Source organism: Suricata suricatta, chromosome 5, assembly GCF_006229205.1.
Source record: "Suricata suricatta isolate VVHF042 chromosome 5, meerkat_22Aug2017_6uvM2_HiC, whole genome shotgun sequence".
Taxonomy (NCBI): domain Eukaryota; kingdom Metazoa; phylum Chordata; class Mammalia; order Carnivora; family Herpestidae; genus Suricata; species Suricata suricatta.
Window position 1 is genome coordinate 79,095,217 of NC_043704.1, and position 22,202 is coordinate 79,117,418.

General features: G+C 44.6%; 1 long non-coding RNA gene across 1 annotated transcript; it reads left to right on the top strand.

The window, feature by feature from the left end:
* Positions 1-16,488: 16,488 nt before the first annotated feature.
* Positions 16,489-19,683, top strand: LOC115291898. The gene is made up of 3 exons (XR_003908716.1): positions 16,489-16,549; positions 17,180-17,260; positions 17,711-19,683. It is a non-coding gene; the product is annotated as an uncharacterized LOC115291898 (long non-coding RNA).
* Positions 19,684-22,202: the final 2,519 nt, after the last annotated feature.

Here is a 22,202-nt window from a genome sequence, read left to right on the forward strand (position 1 = left end):
TAGGAAGGTCTCTTGGAAAATATAAATGGTACACTCACAGTTAAGTTTTAGGAAGATCATTTTGGTGCTGTATTTAGGACAGACTGAGGCAGGGAAAGAGGCTGAGAGATGGCAGGATACAATAGTAGACTTGATAGGAGGCTCAGACGAGGAGAAGGGCAGTGGGATCACCAGGAGACGGATCTTGACAGTCACAAGAGTGGAAAATGTTTCCCCTTCTCCCCACTTTGTCTCATCTCCGCCTCTGCCACCTTTCCCAGCCACTTCACCTGCTCCTATTTTGGGATGGTGGGAGGATTCCCTGGAGAATATTCATTCCCAGCCTGGGCCTCTTGATGCAAAGTCATTCTCAATGATACTGTGGGATACAGCTGCCTGCTGAGATGGGAATGGATGAAGATCGCTTTTCCATCTCACTTAATACATCTTCATTTCGTATGGCTCTGCTAAGGAGAATTCGAACTACTAATTTGGGTGGCAGGAGAACGTGTTCTTTCTGCAAATTGCTAGATTTCCGGATCCCTGGCTGTGTCCCATCTCTTCATAATGAACCTGTAGTTTCATGAGACAAGTCTTCAGGACTCTGGAAAACGCAGTATGCCTTTCCCCTGAGATCTGAATGGGTGTCGAGAGTAGTTCTTTCCCTCCAACTACTCAAGGAACTGGCTCTCTTCAGATGCTAGATCAACCCCTGTTTCAGAGAGACACCTGCAAAATAGCTCTCTAAAATCCTGAAGATAGGAAGTCAAAGAGACTTCTTGGATGAACTGTCACCTGAGGACCCATATGAGTTAATTCTTCAGATGTCTTTGGGCACGTACTTTGTGCCCTACCTTATGCAGGAAGCCAAGGAGAACTGTACGATGTTCCATCCCTCAAAGAGCTCACAGCCTCCTAGATGGCATAAGTTCATGTTCACAAATCATGTCTATACAAGGCAGTCTCTAGTCCACATTTCAAAACTGCCACATACAGAATAGGCCAGGAGAGTTCACAGGGAAATAGAACAGACAGGCTGCAGTTTTTTAGTGGCCCTTGAATTAGAAGGCAAAAAAATGGAAACATTGGGGTATTCCAGGTGCATAGAATGACAATAGCAAGGTGTGGCAGCGAGAATGCACAGAGTGCGTAAGGAATGCCAGAAAAGAATCTGATTCATTGAGATCTCAATTCACACAGATCCAATGGGCCTCAGTGGAAGAGAGGGGTAAAAGATGGAAGAGGTGGGTTAAAGTTAGAAATGGGTTAGAGAAGACATCAAACACCAGGCAGATGCAACAACTCTACACACAAAATCCGACAACTTAGATAAATTGTACCAATTCCCCAATTAACTACTACAACTTACACAATATGATATAGATGATTTGAATAGCTCTATATTATTAAAGAAATTGCATTCCTAATTTTAAAAGCTCTCAAAAAGGAAATCTCTAGTCTCAGATGGTTTCACTGAAGAATTCTTCCAAACAGAGTTAACACCAACTTTACACATCTCCTAGAAAATACAAAGGGGTGCCTGGGTGGCTCGGTTGGTTAAGCATCTGGCTTCGGCTCAGGTCATGATCTCACGGTTTGTGGGTTGGAGCCCCATATCAGACTCTGTGCTCACAGCTCAGAACCTGGAGCCTGCTTCGGATTCTGTGTCTTCTTCTCTCTCTGACCCTCCCCTGCTCACATTCTGTCTCTCTGTCTCAAAAATAAATAAACATTTAAAAGAAGAGGGGTGCTTGGGTGGCTCAGTTGGTTAAGTGTCTAACTTCACTCAGTTCACGATCTCACAGTTCATGGGTTCAAGCCCCGCATAGAGCTCTGTGCTGACACCTCCAATTCTCAATTCATTTTATGAACATAGCTTTGCCCCGATACTAAAACCAGACAAACAGTGCAAATAAAACTACAGACTAACAGCTCTCATGAAGATCTAGGTAAAAAAATATTTATTGAAAAACCACAAAATAAGAAATAAAATTTAACAATTACCAAAATTTACACATCATGATCTAGTAAGGTTTATTCCAGAGATGCAAGACTGGCTCAATATTAAAAAATCAATTAATGTTAATCCACTATATTCACTGCCTAAAGAAAAAACAACTGATCATCTCAGTCAATGCAGAAAAAGCATTGGACAAAATTCAATACTCATTCATGATAAAAATTTTCAGAAATCTATGATTAGAGGAAAATATCATCAACTTGATAAAGAGTATTTACAAAACCCTACAATGACTTTTACACTTAATGGTGAAAGGCTGAATTCTTTGTCCCTTAGATCAGGGATGAGGCAAGAATGTCCACTTCCACTTCTTTTTTCATATTGTTGGAAATTCTAGCACATGCAAGGCATCAAGAAAAGGAAATGAGTAAAGTTTAGGGAAAAAATAGTGATTTTTTAATTTTTTTAAAGATTGTTTTTATTTATTTTGAAAGAGAGAGAACAGGCAGGGAAGGGTCAAAAAGAGGAGACAGAATCCCAAGCAGGTTCTGCACTGTCAGCTCAGAGTCTGATGTAGGGCTTGAACTCATGAACAGTGAGGTCATAACCTGAGCCGAAGTCAAGAGTTGGGCACTTAACCAACTGAGCTACCCAGGTGCCCCCAAAATAAATTGTCCCAATTTATAGATGACATGATTAACTACATCGAAAATTACAAGGATTCTTTTAAAAAAAACCAAAAACCTTTTAAAAGGTGAGGGTGAGTTCATCAAGTTTGCAAAATACAAAAATAAAAATACATGGGGCAGCCAGGTGGCCCAGTCAGCTAGGTGTCGGACTTCTGCTCAGGTCATGATCTCATGGTTTCTGAGTTTGAGTCCCATGGTGGGCTCTGTGCTGACAGCTCAGAGCCTGGAGCCTGCTTTGGGGTCTGTGTCCCATTCTCTCTCTGCCTCTCCCCCCTCTCACATTCTGTCTCTCTCTCTCTCAAAAATTGACATTACAAATTTTCAGAAATAAACATACAAAAATCAATTGTATTTCTCTGTACTAGCAATGGACACATGGACATTGAAATTCAAAATATAATATCATATCTCCTCACTCAAAATAAAAAAACTTAGATGTAAAGATAACAAAATATGTACAAGACTTGTACACTGAAAAGTATAAGATGCTGAAAAAAGAAATGAAAAGAGATCTGCATAAATGAAGAGGCGTACTGGGGTGCCTGGGTGGCTCAGCTGGTTACGTGTCTGACTTCAGCTCAGGTTATGATCACACAGTCTGGGGGTTTGAGCCCCGCGTCGTGCTCTGTGCTGACAACTCAGAGCCTGGAGCCTGCTTCGGATTCTGTGTCTCTCTCTCTCTCTCTCTCTCTTCCCCTTCCCTGCTCACTCTCTGCCTCTGTCTCTCAAAATAAAATAAACCAAAAAAATTTTAAAAAAGAAGAGGCATACTATTTCTGGTCATTGATTGGAAGACTCAACATAGTTGTACTTGTTTCTGTTTCTGCTGTAAAAAAAAAATGACCACAAATTTGGTGGCTTCACACAATGCAAATTAATTTTCTTATAGTTCTGGATGTTTGAAGTCTGGGATTGGGTCTTATGAGGCTAACATCAAAGTATTGTCAGGCTGGTTCCTTCCAGAGGCTCTCAAGGGAGAATCCACTTCCTTGCCTTTTCAGCTTCAGAAAACACTAGTACTCCTTAGTTTATGGCCTCTTCCTCTACCTTCAAAGCCAATAGCATAGTACCTCCGAATTTCCTTCTGTCCGCTGCGTGCCTGATCACATGTCCCTTCCTTTGACTCTGATCCTTCCACCTCCTTTGTATAAGGGTCTTATGTTTACATTGAATCCACTTGGATAATTCACCAGGCCTTTAATCACTTTGACAAAACCCTTTTTGCCACATAAGGTAACATATTTGCCGTTTCCAGGGATTGGGATATATATGTCTTTCAGGGGCTGTTATTCTGTGGACCACACTAGTAAAGCCATCAGTTTCCTCCAAACTGATATACAGATTTATCACCATTTTTTTTTTCAAAATTACAGTAAGATTTTTGGTATGCATCAAGATTATTCTAAAATTTATATGGGAAGGTAAAGAAATTTGAATTGCTAAGACAATTTGGAAAAAGAAGAATCAAGTCAGAGGAATCTGTCCACCCCATTTCAAGACATATTATACAGCTCTGGTAAGCAAAACTGTGGTATTTGCCGAGAGAGAGAGAGATACACAGATCAATAGAACGGAATAGAGAGCTCAGGAATAGACTCACACAAATATGACCATCTGTTTTTGACAAAGGCACAAAAGCAGTTTGATGGGGAAAAGATAGCCTTTTCAAAACGTGATACCTGAGCGATAGGACACCCAAAGGCAAAAGCAAACAAACAAAAACACAAACCTCAACCTAAGCTTCACACTTCAAATGAAAATAAGCTCATAATAGATTTAAAAATCTTTAAATGGATTTAAATATAAAACATGAGGGGCACCTGAGTGGTTCAGTTGGTTGAGCATCTGACTCTTGATTTTGTCTCAGGTCATGATCCCAAGATCGTGGGTTTGAGCCCTGCTTTGGGATCTACTCTGAGCATAAAGCCTGCTTGGGGTTCTCTCTCTCTCTGTCTCTGTCTCTCTCTGCCCCTCTCTCTGCTCCATTTCTCTGTCAATCTAGAAAAAAAGAATAAATGTAAAACATGAAACTATAAAGCCTTTAGGAAAAAAATAAGAAAAATGTCTCCTAGAACTAGTGTCTAGAATTATATCTAGAACTAAGCAGAGTTCTTAGACTTGACACCAAAAGCATAATTCACAAAAGAAAAAAAATGTATAAGTAAGACTTCATCACAATTTAAAGAAATTGGCTCCACAAAGAAGCCCTATTAAACAGATGAAAACACAAACTACTCACTGGGAAGAAAATACTTGTCAAATATTAAAACATGTCTGGCAAAGGCTAAAAGACAAACCACCTCATCTGAAACCAACAAACGATATAAAGAGAGAGTCTACCAAAGCGTACATACAAATGGCAAGTAAACACAGAGAAAGACATTCATCAGCATTAGGGAGCAGGGCGATGAAAATTACAAACACATGAGATATCACTAGTCCACCTATCAGAGTGGCTAGAATAACAGAAAAATAGTGACACCAAGAGCCAGCAAATATGCAGAGAAACTGGTGGGGATGTAAAATGATACAGCCTCTCAGGAAAATGGTTTGGCAGTGTCAAAAAAAAAAAAAAAGAAAGAAAGAAAGTTACCATGCAAAGAGCCTCCTTCCCAGCACCCACGCTCCTGAGTGTTTATTCCAGAGAAATGAAGACCGATGTTCACACAGCGTCCCGTACACAACTATTCACAGCCACCTTGTTCATAACAGCCCAAACTGGAAACAACTTAAATGTCTTTCAGAAAGTGAACAAACTGTGATGGATTCACACACGGAATACTACTCAGTGATAAAAAGGAATTAACTTGATACACACACAACCTGGGTGAATCTCCTAATAAGAATGTCCTGATAGGAAAAAAACAATCACAAACAGTTAACACATGGTAGGATTCCATTTATATGACATCCTGGAATTGACAAGATTTTAGGAATGGATCACCCAATGGTGGTTTACAGGGATTAAGGAGGAGATCGAAGAGGGCCTGAAGTGGGTTTGGCTATTGAAGGACAGAATCAGAGATCCTTGGGGTATGGAAATATCCACTGTCTTGACTGTGTGAATATCAACATATTAATTATGATATTGTGCTGTGAGTTTGCAAGATGCTAACATCGGGTGAAGGATACAGAGGCTCTCTCTGTATTTGTTACAACTACACAGGAATCTACAAGTACCTCTAGATAAACAGTTTGATTTAAAAAACAACTCAGAAGAGACTCAAACTAGGATGCTGATGGTTTTGGAGGGAGGTGATGTGGAAAGGCACGAATGAGAGAAATAATTCAGAGTGCTATTTTAACCATTTTCCCTCACCCCAATCATGATATGCCTGGGTGGACTGAGGTTGCTCACGTGTCACTGAGTGATAGCATCTCTCTTGTTTGTTTGCTTTCTTGATAAAAATGGTGAGGGACTTCCCCTAGTGTCCAGTGGCTTGGAGTATTGTCCTACCTCCTACTACTGGAGGTAAGTCAAGGAGACATTTATAAAAGGCTTTGAGGGACTGAACTGCTCTCTCATTGGTCCCAGTGATAAAGTTCGGGGAAGTCACACAGAAAAATTTTCTAAAACTCTCCAGGGCAGTAGGGAGGTGGTAGGGGAGGCAGGACAGGCATGAATTGCCTGAGCTTGCCTACTAAGCCCATAGGACTAATAAAGAGAAAGAGCACAGTGTGAGGGAGCATTGGTTTCTAGAACCAGTGTGAGGCTATGTTCTCCCCCCCCCCCCCTTCACAACCACGTCTCTGGCCACATGTGCACTCCATCCTCAAAGATGAGCCAGGGGCAAAAGCAAGTGTATGAGGCACTCCTGAGTTAGAAAAGGAGCTTTTGCTGGGCGACTGGGTGGCTCAGTTGGGTGAGGTGTGACTCCAGCTCAGGTCATGACCTCGAAGTTTGTGAGTTCAAGCCCTGCGTGGGTCAGGCTCTGAGCTGTCAGCCTGCTTGGGAGTCTGTCTCCCTCTCTCCCTGCCCTTCCCCCGCCTCCGACCTCTCTCTCAAATACAAATAACCATTAAAAGAATTAAAGGAAAGAAAGGAAGGAAGGAAGGAAGGAAGGAAGGAAGGAAGGAAGGAAGAAAGAAAAAGAAGGAAAGGGAGCTTTTGCAGGGCTGAGGGGATAGGTCTGGCAGTCTATCCTTGCTGCCTGGGAGGGGGCTGTGCTTGGAAGGCCGCTGCCCCTGGGAGGTCTGGGGAGGACAGGCTCAGGAGAGTTCCGTTCTCCTCTCAGCCTGCAGCCTAAGCAGGAGGAGGCCTGTGGAGTCCTAGCTGCTTAGCTCAGTAGGACTCTCACTGAGGTCTGGGGCCCAGGCCCAAGCTTCTGGTAACAATGTTGCTTCTCTACCTGAATTGCTCCATCAGGAAATGGCCATGGCAGTTGGATTGAGGGTTTGGATCCTGAATCCAGATTCCAGATGAGAGAAGGAGACGGAGAGAGAGGAAATAACCAAAAAAAAAAAAAAAAAAAAAAAAAAAAAAAAAGAGGAAGCGAGAGAAAAGAAGAGAAACATATATTCACTTCTTTCCTTGCGCTGTCTTCCTTACCAACCTTAACCCCCCTATACACGCTTTTGTCGTTTTATTTTATTTCACATTTTGCATTTTAAACCTTGTCTTGTTTCATTTTAATTTTCTGTTTGTTTATTTGCTCGTTTGTTTGGTTTGGTTTGGGTTTTGAGTAAATGATGAGCAAATTCTCTAAGTCAATTTCAAGTCTGAGTAATGGCGGTTGTGATCCATCTCTGGCTTCCACTCTCTGTTTCTTCTCTTCCTCCACCCACCCCGTTCTCCCTCTGGCCACACCTGACTCCTCACTGTGCCCTGCAGGTGCAGGGAGGCACCACCTCAGAGTGTGGGCATTTACTGTTTCTTCTGCAGGCTACCCACCCCTTATATCCACAGGGCTTGCTTGCTCACCTCCTCCGGTCTTACCCTAAACATCCCATTTTCAGGGAGATTGTCAGAGGACATCCCGTGTAAAATTGTATCACCTCTACTTGCAACACTTCTTGCCCTCTTCTCCGGTTTCTTTATTCTCCAAAGCATATATATGACTCTGCAACACTGTGTTTTACTTTATCTCATTCACTGTCTGAGTTCCCCCATTAGACTGTCAACTTTATGAAAGCAGAGTTTTTTGTTTGTTTTGTTCACTATTGAGTGTGTCCAAACACAGCCTGGTAGATGGTACACAGTATCAATAAATATTTGATAAATGAACAAATGGAATAAGGGAGTGAATAAAATTCTTTCAGGTGTTAGGTAGAACATAACTATATATGCTATATATGTTTAATATTTTAAATTAAATATAGTATTAATTAGTTTAGTAATTATTAAGTATATGTTAAATAAAGATACCGTGTTACTTATATTAAACAATAGTAATGAATTCTTTTCTTTTCTCTAATTTTATAAACCTTTAAAAAAATTTTTTTTGAGAGAGAGAGAGAGAGTGAGCAGAGGAGCAGAAAGAGAGGGAGACACAAAATCCAAATAAGGCTCTAGGGGCTGAAGAGAGGCTTGAACTCACAAACCATGAGAGATCATGATGTGAGCTAAAGTCACCCCTTAGCCCACTGACCCACCCAGGCACCCCATAAATTAATTGTTTTAAAAGATACACTGTAATTATAGGTACATTGGATAAAGTGTATATTTATATCTTAAATAAATACACTATATTATGCACGTCTATCTACCTACATAACATATATTATTACGAACTTTATTTGTTTTAAGTCTGGGACCTTGAAAGTAGCCCTGGACTATTTGAAGGGTTTGAGATCAGTTCCGGCTTCTTCAAAACAGATGTGATGGGAACAATCATTCCATGTCCCTGCCCTGGCATCTGTGCTTGTGAAATAGGTATAATATTTCCTGTGTGCCCCACAGAGTTCTTATGAGAATCAAATAAAATATCGGAAAATGAGGCGGCCAATCAAACACACCCTCAAACCTTCTACGAGGATGAAACACTGCTGTAGGAATGTCTAGTTATGAGGCGAGAGCATTCAGAAAGCGCCCTTCCTTATCCTGGCGGCCACGGAAACACAAACCACGACAGGAGAGCGGGGCATGCCGCGGGGCCTCCCTCCTCACGTGACCCGTGGCCGGCTGCGAGGCGCGTGTGAAACCCGAGCGATCCTCGGGAGCTTATCGGGACTGCTTCGTGCGGGAACGGAGAGCCGAGCCCAGCGTGTCATGGAATATTCCTTCCTGTCTTCCATTCACCCCAAGCCCTGTGCTGTTGCATTTCTTGCTGTGTATTATTGACAGAGGAAATGCTGATTCACGGTCTGAGTTACAGGAAACCTTGTTTCCTGGTGAAGAAACAAGCCGGGTGGTGCTGCCAGCACACTCCTCTGCCAGCTTCTGCCCCATGCCCTTCTCCCGGGCCTGCACCCAGAGGGGGCTGAGAAGGGGCAGGGCTGGCTCGGGGTTACCCAGGTCACCCCGCAATACCTTTCTGTCCCATCTTCCCCCACTCCCTCCTCACACCCAGTGCTGTGGCCACACATGACTGCTCCCAGTTCTCTGCCAACACCTTGTATTTTCCAGTCGCTGTGCTTCGGCTCAGGATGTGCCCTGCCTGGAATGGCCCCTGCCCTGGCCTGGGTTCATTGAAATCCTACCCATGCTTCAGTTCTGCTCGGCTGCTACCTGCCCTCTGAAGCCTCGTAGGCTGTTCTGTGTTTATTTTGTAGGGACATTTTCAAATATGCACAGAGGACGGAGCTGGACACCCAACTGCTATGTGCCCATTTCCCAGCCTCATTAAAGACCTCATTTCTCTTATGTAGCACTTGATCCTCCTTCTTTGAGCTCTGTCAGTAATATGTTCTGTGCTCCACTCATATTTGCTGAATTGAGTGGGAAGAAAGTGAGTCAGTGGATTTAGAATGCTGTTTACCTGCCTCCCACAATGGGGAAACTGAGGCCCCCCCAAAGTGAGGTGAGCTGCCCAATCGGAGAAGACAGGTAGTGGCAAGCGGAGACCAGATTCTCTGGTGGGGCAGCACAGTCTAATTGGAAGGTGTGGGTAATGTACTCATAGCTCACGTACTCATGCTCCTGGACCCGAAGTACAATCAGAGTGCAGGGTAAGTGATTAGTACGGATGTGTCGAATGAATCAGTTAATCTTCTGTCCAATTGGTTAATAAGATGACCCCTTAAGGTTGACACTGAGAAGCTCCCTGGTCCTCTCCATGCTGCAATCTGATGTCACTGTACTGAAGGCACTGGAGGTATTTGACTTAGGTGGAGAGAAAAGCCAGGTGCTTACAAAGGCCAGTGAGAGTTAGTGAAAAGTTTAAAATGATAAATAGTTTAGAATAAATTCTGTGTTATTCCAACTAGAGAGTAAGTATTCTGTATCTGAAGAACTAAATACTTCTGAGGTAATCTGGACCAGAAAGTAGGAAGATAAATTAATAGAGTTTTCTTTTTTGCCTTCTGTGGTTCAGAGTATGTGTGAGTTAGATCATCTGGGAGGAAGGCATGAAAGCAAACGTGGAAAGATAAAAGAAGAAATAAAAAGCCAGTAGAGGAATAATGGCATCTTGATCCAGGTTTGGCTCAAACATTGATTTTTGGAAGTACAGCAAGAGAGATGTGGACATCCAATCTGAAGCACCCTGACTTTCCTATGTGAAAACAAAAAGAGGGATCTGGTCCTCAGCCAAGAAGCTGTTGCCAGCAGGGTGGAAAATAAAAGTATATGTGGATTTTTCTCATCATGTAGAGTTAAAACATAATTTGAGAATGCTTTCCTTGAAAAAAAATCTCTTGAATCAGATTCTTTTTAAGGGTCACATACAATCAGTGTCTAATCACCATATTTCTTTGGCTGGGGCAAAAGAGGTGGGTGGAGAGAGACAGTGGGGGCTGGACCAGGCATCTATTGGGCACTTTGGCTACACTGTCTCACTGACCCATTAACATGGTGGCAGCCACATCAAAGCCTAGGTCAAAAGGGGTCTGATGTTCACCAAATAAAGGACAAAAAGTGATTTGTAAGCCTCAGTAAGGTCATGAAGTCTGCTATTACTAGGAGTACACTAGTGGTAATCCAACGGCATAGGAGGCAAGAGGGGAGAAGAGAGAGAGGCAAAGAAGGGTTATTAGAATGATGGGCTCACATTTCACTTTTTAGTCTGGGCCAGAGACCTGAGTAAGGAGAATGTAGGAGAGAACTCTGGAACTTTCATTCCTCCCCCACCTATTTCACCCTCCGTTTGTGTCCCTGTGAAGATCATCATCAGAGACATCAATACAAACGCACGATGTCTGTGCCTACTAGAGACCCAGCAAGTGGAGGGGTGGGTATAGAGGAGGAAGTGGGAAGGGAGAAGCATTTTGCATTCTGTAGGTAGCCTGGAAATGTGAAGAGAGGAAAATGGGTAGAATTTATGGATCCTGTGAGGAGAAAAGAGGATTTAAGGTTTAATGGGCAGAAGGATGGGCTGTGTTCCCATTTGGGCTGTGGGTTCAAGAGCAGGCAGGAACAAAATACTGCTAAAAGGAGACTCAGGGCCGTTACTAAGAGAGAGAGGGTTGCATGACAGCAGATGATGATTTGCTTTTTGAAATCCACAAGAAAACACTTCCTCCTTAAAAGAACAATGTCCGCTACACCACCACACCTGCCGCCCGACTGTGTGTTCACGTAGTAAGTCCTTCTTCAAGAGCGTACACAGCTAAATGTGGCCCGGCACTAAGGAACCATCACCAACTTCAAAAGGGGTCCTAGGTACAGCAGCTTTGAACTTGATGCCGCCGAGGGGCAGGGCACTTGCTCAGTCCTCCAAGGGACACAAAAATCGAAACAGGATTTGAACCCTCAAAATGCTTACACCTTAGCAGACACATGCGGTTTAGAGCCTTCAAAACAAGAAAGAAAGGTAGGGCTTCCTTTCTCAGCTGTAAAGGATTCATTTTTCTGCCACACCCGCTTTGCTACAGGACAGCCGCGTTTCCAAGCCAGAAGCATTCAAGGAGTGGCATGAAGGGCTTGGGCTTGGTCATTTAGGGCCTGGAAGATTTCCATAGGAGAGCTCAGGTGAAGGCCTCGACCCCTGGAGTCTGCATTAGCAGGAGGGAGCCCAGCAGGAAGAAAACGCTGTGGCCGTGCTGAGCAGAACTTATTAGCGGTGGGGTCAATCCTGAGGTTAATGTATATTTGTTAGATTTTTTTGTTTCCTGGTGTCATGTTTCCATGACTAAGCCCAGAGTTGCTCTGTAGACGTTGGCATGGATTTAGCGACATTTTTGCTGAAAGGAGAGGCCAGTGTACAGAAGGAGAGTTCTGAGGTCTTCCCTTAAAGGACAACACGTGAGTGTTCAGCTCAGGCAATCAGGCCTGGAGAAGGTATATAAAGAGTGAAGAGTCCACGCTAGTGTACTTGCAAATGTTTCACTAGAAATTCTCCAGGGGAAAGAGTCCTGTTGTAGGGTTTGCTGATTTCTGTGGTGTAAATAAATAGTACCTCTATGGCCAAGTTCAAGCTATTGACATGAGGGTCACTGAGTGTGGAGGTGGGAAGAGTTGCCAAGGACCAGCACACCCCCAGCCAGCAGTCAGAACAGACACAGCGGGCCTCACTCAGAGGGGCAGGAAGAATTCGACTAGACGAGGCTGCGAGGGAGGTGTGGGTGTGGGCAGTGCCAGCGGCATATGAGGGCAGGCAGGAGGTGACAGGGCCAGGTGGCAGTCAGCACCGAGCCAGCTATAATAGATAATCATCCAGAGAAAAACAGCTACTGTTCACAGAGTGAGTGTCAGTTAAACGCTCTGCCTTGTCATGAGTTCTCACAGCATCTCTGCCTGGGTTTTGTTTATTCCTGTTTCACCGATGAGGAGACTGAGGTCCAGAGAGATCAAATGGCTGGTCCCAAAGAAGTGGTGGAGTGGGAATTCAAATCTAGAGTCTGTTTCCACTCCATCATCAGGCCACGGGAAGGCTGGGAGCCAGGCCTGTTCCCAAATGTATCCGACAGGATGTGTGGCTGCTGGTGGCTGATGGGAGGCTTGACAGCTCTGTGACAATGAGGATGCCAGTGGCATATGGAATCAGGTACTCAGTATCAGGGATGAGTCACAGGACCGAGGGCATGAGGTCAGAAAGGACAGACTTGAGCCTGGGTCACAGTAACGGCCCTCAGCCTGGAGCAGAGCTGAACACCAGTAGGTGGGGGGCTCTTAGACCATCAGTCAGTCAGGGTGTCAGTCAGCCAGTCCTAGTTGTGCATTTGGGGCCCAGAGAAAGGGTCCTATGTGTGATACTATGGACATCCACGTTATTTATCAATAGAGTGTCCACAAACTTCAAAACTGTAATACAGACTATGGAAGTGAATTTGAAAATGCAAATGCATATTTAATTAATATATTACTTGTGACCCTACATGACTCACAGTCAGTGTAGAAGCTGTTGTGAGCTGTGTGCTGGGGAAAGCATGAAGGCTGGGTGACGGGGAGCTGTGTGGTCCCTGTGGGGACAGAGGTCCAGGTGAGTGAGCCATTGAGGGAGAAGGACAACACAGTGTGCAGAGATTGGAGGGATAAGGGATAGGATCCAGAAAGAGAGAGGGAAGGCTGGGAAATGTGTTAAAGGAAAGCAGAGGAAGACATCTTCCATTTGGAGGATCAAGAAGGTCTAGTTCCGGAAGAACCTAAAAGGCCTCCAGGGAGTTACTGTGGGGCAGGTTTGAGAGGGAAGCCTGGATGGTGATAGTCACTGAGGAATCAGACTTAACTTTGCTGGGATCCACTGTAGATAGTTGATGTTCTGAAGTCCCCTTTCTGAGTAGGGAAGTTAGACCCTAATATGTGTGTGTTAATCTGCAGTGGCACAAGCGGGGGAACTCAGGGTATTATATAAAGAACACCCACGGGAGACTGAAGGCATGCTGTCCCGTCTGTAAGGGACAAGCGTCCCTCTTCACTCTTGCAATTCTGGCCCAATTCTGTGCCATTACATCGGGATTTCATTGCACTCTGCTAACAATTGGCAAAGGGAGGATTTGAACCTTGGACACTTTGCAGAGCCAGAGCCTGCATTATTAGGGCAAATTATATGAAATGGTCTTCCTTTTATGTCTTTTAAACTGAATATTGGTAATTCCATCTCAGGCTATTTAGGCCCTCCAGGTGCTGAGATTGTCCTAGAAGTAAACAGACCCTGCTTTTTGGTGAGCAGACCCGGTAACCCATCCCAGCTGCGGTGTGACGTCCCTCTCTTTTGTCACATGTGATGCTGACAGTAGGAAAGAAGTGTTTCAAATGCCAAGGTGATGAATGTGTGAGATTTTCAAAGCCTCGGAAGTTACCGGAATGGTTTCCCTTCAGGTAATGGACATTGGTCGGAGACTCAGAAAGGGATCGCCCAGATGGTGAGCTACTTGAGAGCCAGCGTGGTTTCTGGCACCGCGCGTTGAATAAATGGTGGGCAAAGGACTCAGGCTTGTGTGAGATTTCACACTGAGGCTACATACTAATACAGCTCTTCCCTGGTGGGTACACTCACCATTCACCATCTCAACCTCCTGGCACATGGTTAAAACCTTGGACCCGAGCAGATGTTTGCCGGGCAAATGTTGCTGAGGTGGAAAAGTCAGCATTCGCCGGAATTGTTCTTCCACCAGCTGAGCTAGGTGACTTTAGGAATATTGCTTACACTTCCTAGGGCCTCTGTTAAGTGGGAAGGCCTATTCTTTCCAGCGTTCTCTCAGGATAGCTGGGAGGATCTTAACAGCTTCGAGAAAGTAAGTCTTTGGGAGCTTAGAAAGAAAAAACCCAAAACAGAACGTTGGAGGTAGGAAACAAAAGGTTTAACCTTGTAGGAAAAAGAGGGACACAACATGGCAGCCAGTTTGGAAGTCTGGGAGGACTCACGAGTAGTGAGAGAGCAGATGGGTCAAAGGGGAGAGTGATAGAGCATTCCTGACACTTTGCCCAAACCTGGCCCGGTGCCCGAATTTCTGCTAAAGCCTCATCACCAGTGCCTGCGGACTCTGACTCAGGGACTTCACCTGCTGCAGAGGGCGATTATCGGAGGTGCCCACCACCACAGCTGTGGGCTTCCTCCCCTGCCTGCTCCCGGGCCCCCCTCTCAGCTTCATTTCTCCCCACCTCCCCTTCCAGCCACCCGCCATTCTCCTTTTTGGAACAACTGTGCCTAATCCTCTCTCCCCTTCCTGCCCCTTCCCCAAAGCCCCACCTGCCCTTTCTGATTCTGTGCCAGCAGCTGGTCGGTGAGCAGTGCCAAATCAAACAGATGTGTGTGGTATTGGCCGGCACGTGTGACCAGGCTCTCCGTCCAGCCCTCTCCCTGAGCACGGTTCTCTCTCTCTGCGGTTGAGCGCTCGGCAGCCCCTGTCGGGGGCACTGCAGGGCCCGAGCAGAGAGGTGGTCAGACATCAGTGCCTTCTAACCATCTTTGTCCCCTTCCACGTCTTTGGCAATTCTATTTCTCTTAGTGGAGCACCTCTTCCTCTTCTTCGTTGCTTGTCTCATATTTTTGTTTCTTATTTAAAAAAAATTCATCCTCATTAATCAAACTCACAAGACTTTTATGCCTTACATTAGAAAAGAAGGAGAAACCTGGTGTTTTAAGACAGGTTTTAAAGTTCAGGTTCTCCTAGGTTAATAAAAGGCATCACAACAGGCCAGAAACCAGCTAGAAGAATAACAGCTGGCCTGCTTCACCACAGCCCGCCCAACCCAGGGCCCTGGAGATGTCACTTCCTTCCTTCCTTTCTTAGTCAGTGGCATGCAAAATTCATGGTAATTCTCAGAAGCAGATACCTTTGCAAGCAAGTGTCTTTGATTTTTCTGTACAATTGGCTAATTCTCCCCACTCCCACCTACCTGTCTGAGTGGGGATGACTTGAGAACAGCAGCAATTAACCCAAGAGAGGCCTGTGACAGATCAAAGCCCTCTGGCATAGTGAAATCTCGTTGAAAATAAAATTAGCAGGTCTAGCATAATGATACAAAAATTGCTCGGTGTTTTAAAGTATATATCTTTCCCCTTATAAACATACGAAGCGAAACAGCTTGCATTTGGCGTAGCTGCTAGCTGAGAAACAGTCTCAACAGAAATGAGAAACAACAACAAAAAATAGACTTTCAGACCCCAAATCATAGTCTTCAGTGTTAATGATTAGTGCCTTAGCCAAATGTCTCAAGAATCCACAGACATACGTGCCTGTTGCGTGAGCCAGGTGAGTAGAAAGTACGAGATTATTGAATTAGGCCTTGGGTAGTTTTCTGTATATGGCTTCAGAGAGCATCGGCATTGAAGAAACAATAAATTACAATAATGAGGTTCCCATTTTGCCCTGACTCCGGGGAAGCTCAGAGCTGAATCTGAACCTGATGCCTAATCCAACAATTAGATTAGTCTTTGCCCTTTCTTTTGGCTTTAATCTAAACTTCTCAATTGAGTTTTGTTTATGGTTCAGTGTACATCTTCTTTTATGTCATGAATCGTCCGAAATTCTTTTCGGAGGGTGGGGGGAGGTTGGAAAAAGGACGGTATACCAACTACAGGGGACTCCACACAAACGGCTTCTAATAATGATGATGATAATGATTCATGACACTTCACTTTCTACCTTTAATTGGTTATTTATGTACTTGTTGTAAGGTTCTCATTAGACTGCAAATTCCCTGAGGGCGGAGCAGGACTCAGTGCAGCAGTACCTCCCCTATGGTGGGTGTTTAGTAACATTCTGCTGGATAAATACAGCCTTAGGGTTAATTTTAGAGGAAACAGAACGAGATTGTCTTCTCCTTTCTTTTCCATTCCTCTCCTCTTCCTTTTTTCTTTCCTCAGAGAAGATGCTGTTGATGGACCTTGCGCAGACAGGCAGCTCCAAGCTAATATACGGGCTGCTCCTCCCGTGCTGGGTGAGATGTTATTTTCTCCTCTTTCCCCTTTGAGGACCGTCATAAATTTTGTCTTTCTCTACATTGTTCTCTCCCTCTTCCTGAATAATACTCAGTAATGTTCTCCTACATAAATAATAACCACTTACATTTACATAAGCACTGGTAACATTGGCACATTCCTTCCAGAAAGGATTTGAGATGGGCATCTCAGAGGATTTTAAAATTTACAGCATACTCTTGGCTGCGGCTGCGGCTAATATTTATGGCACGCTCATTGTGTGCCAGGCACCGAGCTGGGGCTGTTTGCACACTATCTCATTTAGTCCTTCCAGTGATCCTGTGCCGGAGATCCTGGTATCCCAAGTTGCAATAAAAGGAAACTGTGAGGCTCTGGGACTTGCCTGAGGTGGCACGGGCAGAAGGGGGCAGGGCTCATATGTGACCTCTGACTTCTGAATACAAAACCCAGGCTCCTACCCTCATCTACATATACTTCCTTTGGGTCATTACTTCAACCCGGCAAAGTGGAAGCCATTAACCCTGTCCTACAGATGAGGAGGAGGAAGGGCAGTGTTTGGGCACTGAGGACCCCTGGGGCATTGTGCTTCCCTCACAGTGTTTCATTTGGTCCCTCTGGTCCTCCCACAGGCAGGCAGCAGTGTCTGTCACAGTGAAGGAGGCAGAAGCTGTGAGCGCTTAGTTAACTGGCACAGGCACCTGGAAGAGAAGGTAGGATTTGATCCTGGGTCTGTTTGGCTCTCAGGTCCATGGTTTGTTTTTCTTTCCTCCGGGCAAGTGGAAGACTGGCTCATGTTCACATTATGGGGCTATGTAAACAACACCAAGTTTGGTCTAAACTAGGGTTTCTGTTAAGTGTCCTTTTCAGGTTCTGGTGTCCTGCTGGGGTCAAAAAGTGCAGCATCTGTCTGGCTACCGAGTGTCTTTCCCCATGTGACCTTGAGTGGGGGTAGCATCTTATTATGACTTGACAAGGCGGATGCAATTGAATTTCCATCTCATTCAGAGCAGAGAGAGAATAGCTTTGGGAATGAGGCTAGTTTGAAACAAGGGCTCCTGAAGCTAATTAAAAGCGAGGCTGGAGCTGTGCTTTTCATTCCTTAAGAATGTTCGACCTCATTAAATAGGAAAAAGCAAGTGGAATTTTCTGATTTTTTTCAGGTTCTGCCGGGGGTGGGGAGTCGGAGCAAGTGAGCCATATTTCTAAGCTTCAAGCCTGCACCGTGCCTACAATGACAGTGCCGTTGTGGCGAAGACTTAACACTGCTCAAGTGCTGAGCACCCTGGGATCCGGGCAACTTGGCAAAGCAGACACAGGAGGACATCCTGCCCCCTGCTTCAGTCTCCTGTTTCCTGCACTTCCTCCTCCCTCAATGGCAAGGGATGGAAGCTCACAGGCTCCCGCACGGTGGAGAGAATGGCTGGCCTTTGGAAAAGCCTCTGTTTCACAGACACTTGGACCTGGCTTGCCCTCACAGCCGCAAGGTTCCAGCCGAAGGAAGCAGAAAACTTAGCAGGCTCTCTGTGTCACCTCTGGATGGAACAGAAGAGCCTAAGACATTGTTCTGATGTTTGAACCTGGGGCACCCAGTGGCTATCAGTAAGTCAGGGGCCATTGCTTAAGCCACCAAGATGCCCAGGACCGCGGAGACAGAAGTCAGACTGGGAGAGGCTTATCCTGGGAGTCTTTAGGTTTTGACTTAAAAACCTCCATTTATGGGGCACCTGCAGGGTGCCAGGCACTGTGCTAGCAGCTTTGCATATATTATAGCTAATCTTTTCGGCTACCGTGCACAGTAGCTGTTATTACCCTCATTTCAGAAATGAGGAAGTAAAGGTGCTGGCTTTGAGCTTCTTCGTGGCTCTTGGCCCCGCCAATAGAGCACCATCAGAAGAGTCCTAGTTTTGTGAAGAATCCAAAATGGAAGGGGTATTAGAGGTCATTTCTACCTCCTGAGGATAATGATGAAAAGAGATCCAGAGCCAGAAATGTAAATTAATCCGCTCAAGGACACACAGCAGAGCTGTGTCTTCAACTCTGTCTCTTCCATGTAACAGCAGGAGCACGGAAATATGGAGTTGTGGTCTGGGATGAACGGAACAAATGTCAAGGCTGCCCCCGCTCTGTCTCTAAGCAATGAGCATCACAGGCATGGCAGGTTTCAAAAAATGAGGGAAGGGGAAGCTTTGCAGTTCTACAGGATCAAGTAACTTGCCGATGATAAAAATAGATATCCATGTCTATAAAATGTTTTCGGCCCCTCACGAGGAAAGTGCAGGAAGGGAGTCAACGGCTTCAGAATTTTCTTTTTTTTCCATCATTTTGTAACCTTAGGTGTCACACACTACTCAATCTTTGCGTCCACGGGGTGACAAGTTTGCATCACTCACTCTTTGGTTTGCTCCAAATTGCTTGGGGTTCCAGCTGAAAGTTCTTCTAGAAATGTCCCTGCATTATCTCACGAAGTCTCTAAGGAGTGTATGGTCTGCGTTCAGAGCCATAACATAAACACCAGCCTCTTTGAGCCACACGTGGGATTACCCAGACTCTGGCATCCCGGGACTCAGAAATAGTATATGTACCTGGGTCTGGCTGAGCACCATGTATGGAAGAGTTAAGAAGCATTAGGACTGAAAGGGAACTTGGAGGCTATTTCAAACTCTCATTCTCTAAATCAAATCCTACCTATGTTTCATCTGACCAGTGAGCGGCTTTCAGAAATCCTCAGATAGTCAACCTGTTGGTATAGTGATTGGGTCATTTGCAAGGGTACAGAATAATTAGTTTAGATGATTGGTTCTAGTTTTCACTTGGAATGTTCTTAAGAGCCCATTTTATTTACCTCTTAAGTGAATACAATAATGGATAAACCCATGGTCCTAAATTGAATGAAATACAAAATCCACACACTTGCACAAGTCTATCCAAGCTAGCCTTAGCCATGCTCCCTACATTTCAGCCATGGTTGGCTTTTTGGTCTCTGAATGTGTCATGGCAGTGCCCACTGGAAATAATATTCGTAACTTCTTCAGTCTGCCATGATTTACACTCTTGTCAAAAAGGATTTGAGGGGCACTTGGGTGGCCCAGTCAGTTAAGTGTCTGACTTTTGGTTTTGGCTCAGGTCATGATCTCACAGTTCATGAGATCACGCCCGGAGTTGGGCTCTGTGCTAACAGCATGGAGCTTGCTTGGAATTCTCTGTCTCTGTCTCAGTCTCTCTCTCTCTACCCTTCCCTCTTTCTCTCTCAAAATGAATAAACTTTAAAAAAAATGGATTTGATGCTCTGAAGTTAACCCTTCACATATATTTTCCTGTTAACCCTTCACATATATTTTCCTGTTAACCCTTCACATATATTTTCCTCTTAACCCTTCAAATGACCCTGTGAAAAAGATCTCTGTTCCCATTTTGCAGATGCCAAACCCCGGCACAGACAGGTGGCATACCAAGCTCAAGGTCACATAGTGTGTTAGATGCAGGAACAGTGGGCCCCCTGAATTGCAATCCAGAATTCTTTTTTCTGTATTGCATGGGATCGGGGCTTGATTCTCCTTACTACTCCAGATTTGGAATATATGTTTAGCCACTAGTGCTTTCTCCCCAGATGGGAAAAATACCTGGCTGTTGCTTCACTACCCCGCAGTAATGACCGTATTAATGTGCACCCCAGGTTCCCTGCCTTAACCCTGTCCTCTCTGCTGGGAGTGCCCTCCCCTCGCCTTCTCTGAGTGACCAACTCCTCGTAATTCTGTGTGAGGCCACATGTTCTCTGATTAATTTCCTTTTCTAGGTCCCACAGTGCTTCACAGGCCTCTACGAGAGCACGTCAGTGGGCTGCAAGCCGTAGCCAGGTGCGTCTCATGGAGACACAGGACGGACAGAACCCAGCGACCAGCTAGGGGGAAAACTTGTTCAGATCCACGAATGAGTCTTTGATTTTACGTTTTCATCACAGTGCCTGAAACACAGTGGATATTTGGTAGATATTCAATCAGAAGTTTCTCAGAGCCTGAAAATCAGCCTGCTCCTAGAGGGAAACAAGGTGGCAGGTAGGGAATAATGTAGTAAAAATGGAAACTAGGATCTCAGCCTTCAGATTTCAAAGTGGATTTCTTGAGGCTGCAAATAACTTCCTGCAGCGCCCGTGCATTTGAGATGGTTATAAAAACTTTGGAGGGACTCTTGGAACCCTTTGGGAGATGGGTCTACCATCGGTTCCTGTTTTGAGTAAGTGTTACCTTCCTTAACTAATACCTTGAGAGCTTCATGCTGGTGTGCCCCTGTTGTCTTAGCACGGATTTTCCCTTCTAAGTGTCAAAAACAACATTAGATGAAGCAAATGAATTGAGTGGGGGAGGGGAGGCACCCCGCAAGTCCCAGAATAACCTCTAGTTATTTTGGTAATGATTTATCCTATTTCATTGTTAATTTCACAATTAAGCAAGAGTACTTTATATGCCTGAATGACCCACGGTTGTATCTTAATCAAATTAATGTGTCTGTAAGTAACCTAAGACTGATTCAGTGTTCAACTGTTAGAGCGACAAATGAGGCAAAGCCTAAGTTTTCTCTTTCCTTTCTCTCTCTCCCCTCCCCACAAAACCCTCCATCATGAAAGGTCAACTGACTGAAAGGCTGTTGTTTTGATGGCTGACATGAGATCCTATTGGTTGAAAATGTGAGAAGGCTGGCTACCGCCCCTCACCCCACTTCAAACCCACTGTATGTGTGTGTGACAGTGTGTGTGTAAGTCTGGATGAAAAAAAGTTGTGGTTAATTCTTCTTGTTGGGTACTTCCTGCCACTGACATTTGTTGCCGCTGCTGTGTAATGAAGTTGAGGCTGGGTAGGAGAATCAGATGCAAATGACCTATATATGTGTTTTTCAATTATGACTACCGTCCACAACCATTGTTCTTGGAAAACATGGAAAGTAGAAAAAGTGTCCAGGCAAACCGGCTAAACATTGCACTGCCCTGACGCGACCCCCTGCTACTTTAGATCATTTTAGTTGATAAGTAGTTTGAAAAAGTATGATTCTGTTTTATAAAATGATACACGTTTTTAAGATTGAACATCACACATAATGGTTTCTTAAAGCAAACTTTCATCGTTTGAATCAAGGACTAGGACTTAACGTTTTCCTGGGCTTGATTCATCCACTCTGACAGGGACATCAGCCATAGTTTCCATCCTCATCTGATCTATTTTCCATGATTAGTGGGATATTTTTTATGCTAATCAGGTCACATCTTTTCTTGTTTAAAACTTTTTAATGGCTTCCAATTGTGCTTAGTAAGTTCAAAGTGCTTGCCATGCCTTAGAAGACCTATATAATATGCCCCTTTCTTGCCCTCCGACCTTCTCCTTCCCCACTTGATGCACTGGCCACTTGGTTTCGAGCCTCAGGACCTCTGCAAGGGCTGTTTCTGCTCTGTCTTCCAGCTCCGCTCCTCTCTTGACTCACAGCATGACGGTCACCTCCACAGACAAGACTTCCTTGACCCACCAATGTGAACTATGCCATTCTTTCTATTACATTTCTTTACACATCCCTATGCTTTCCCTTTCATGAATGTATCATAATTTGTAATTGCATATTTATTTCTATACTTAATTTTTATTTCATGATTGACTAATCACAACTCTA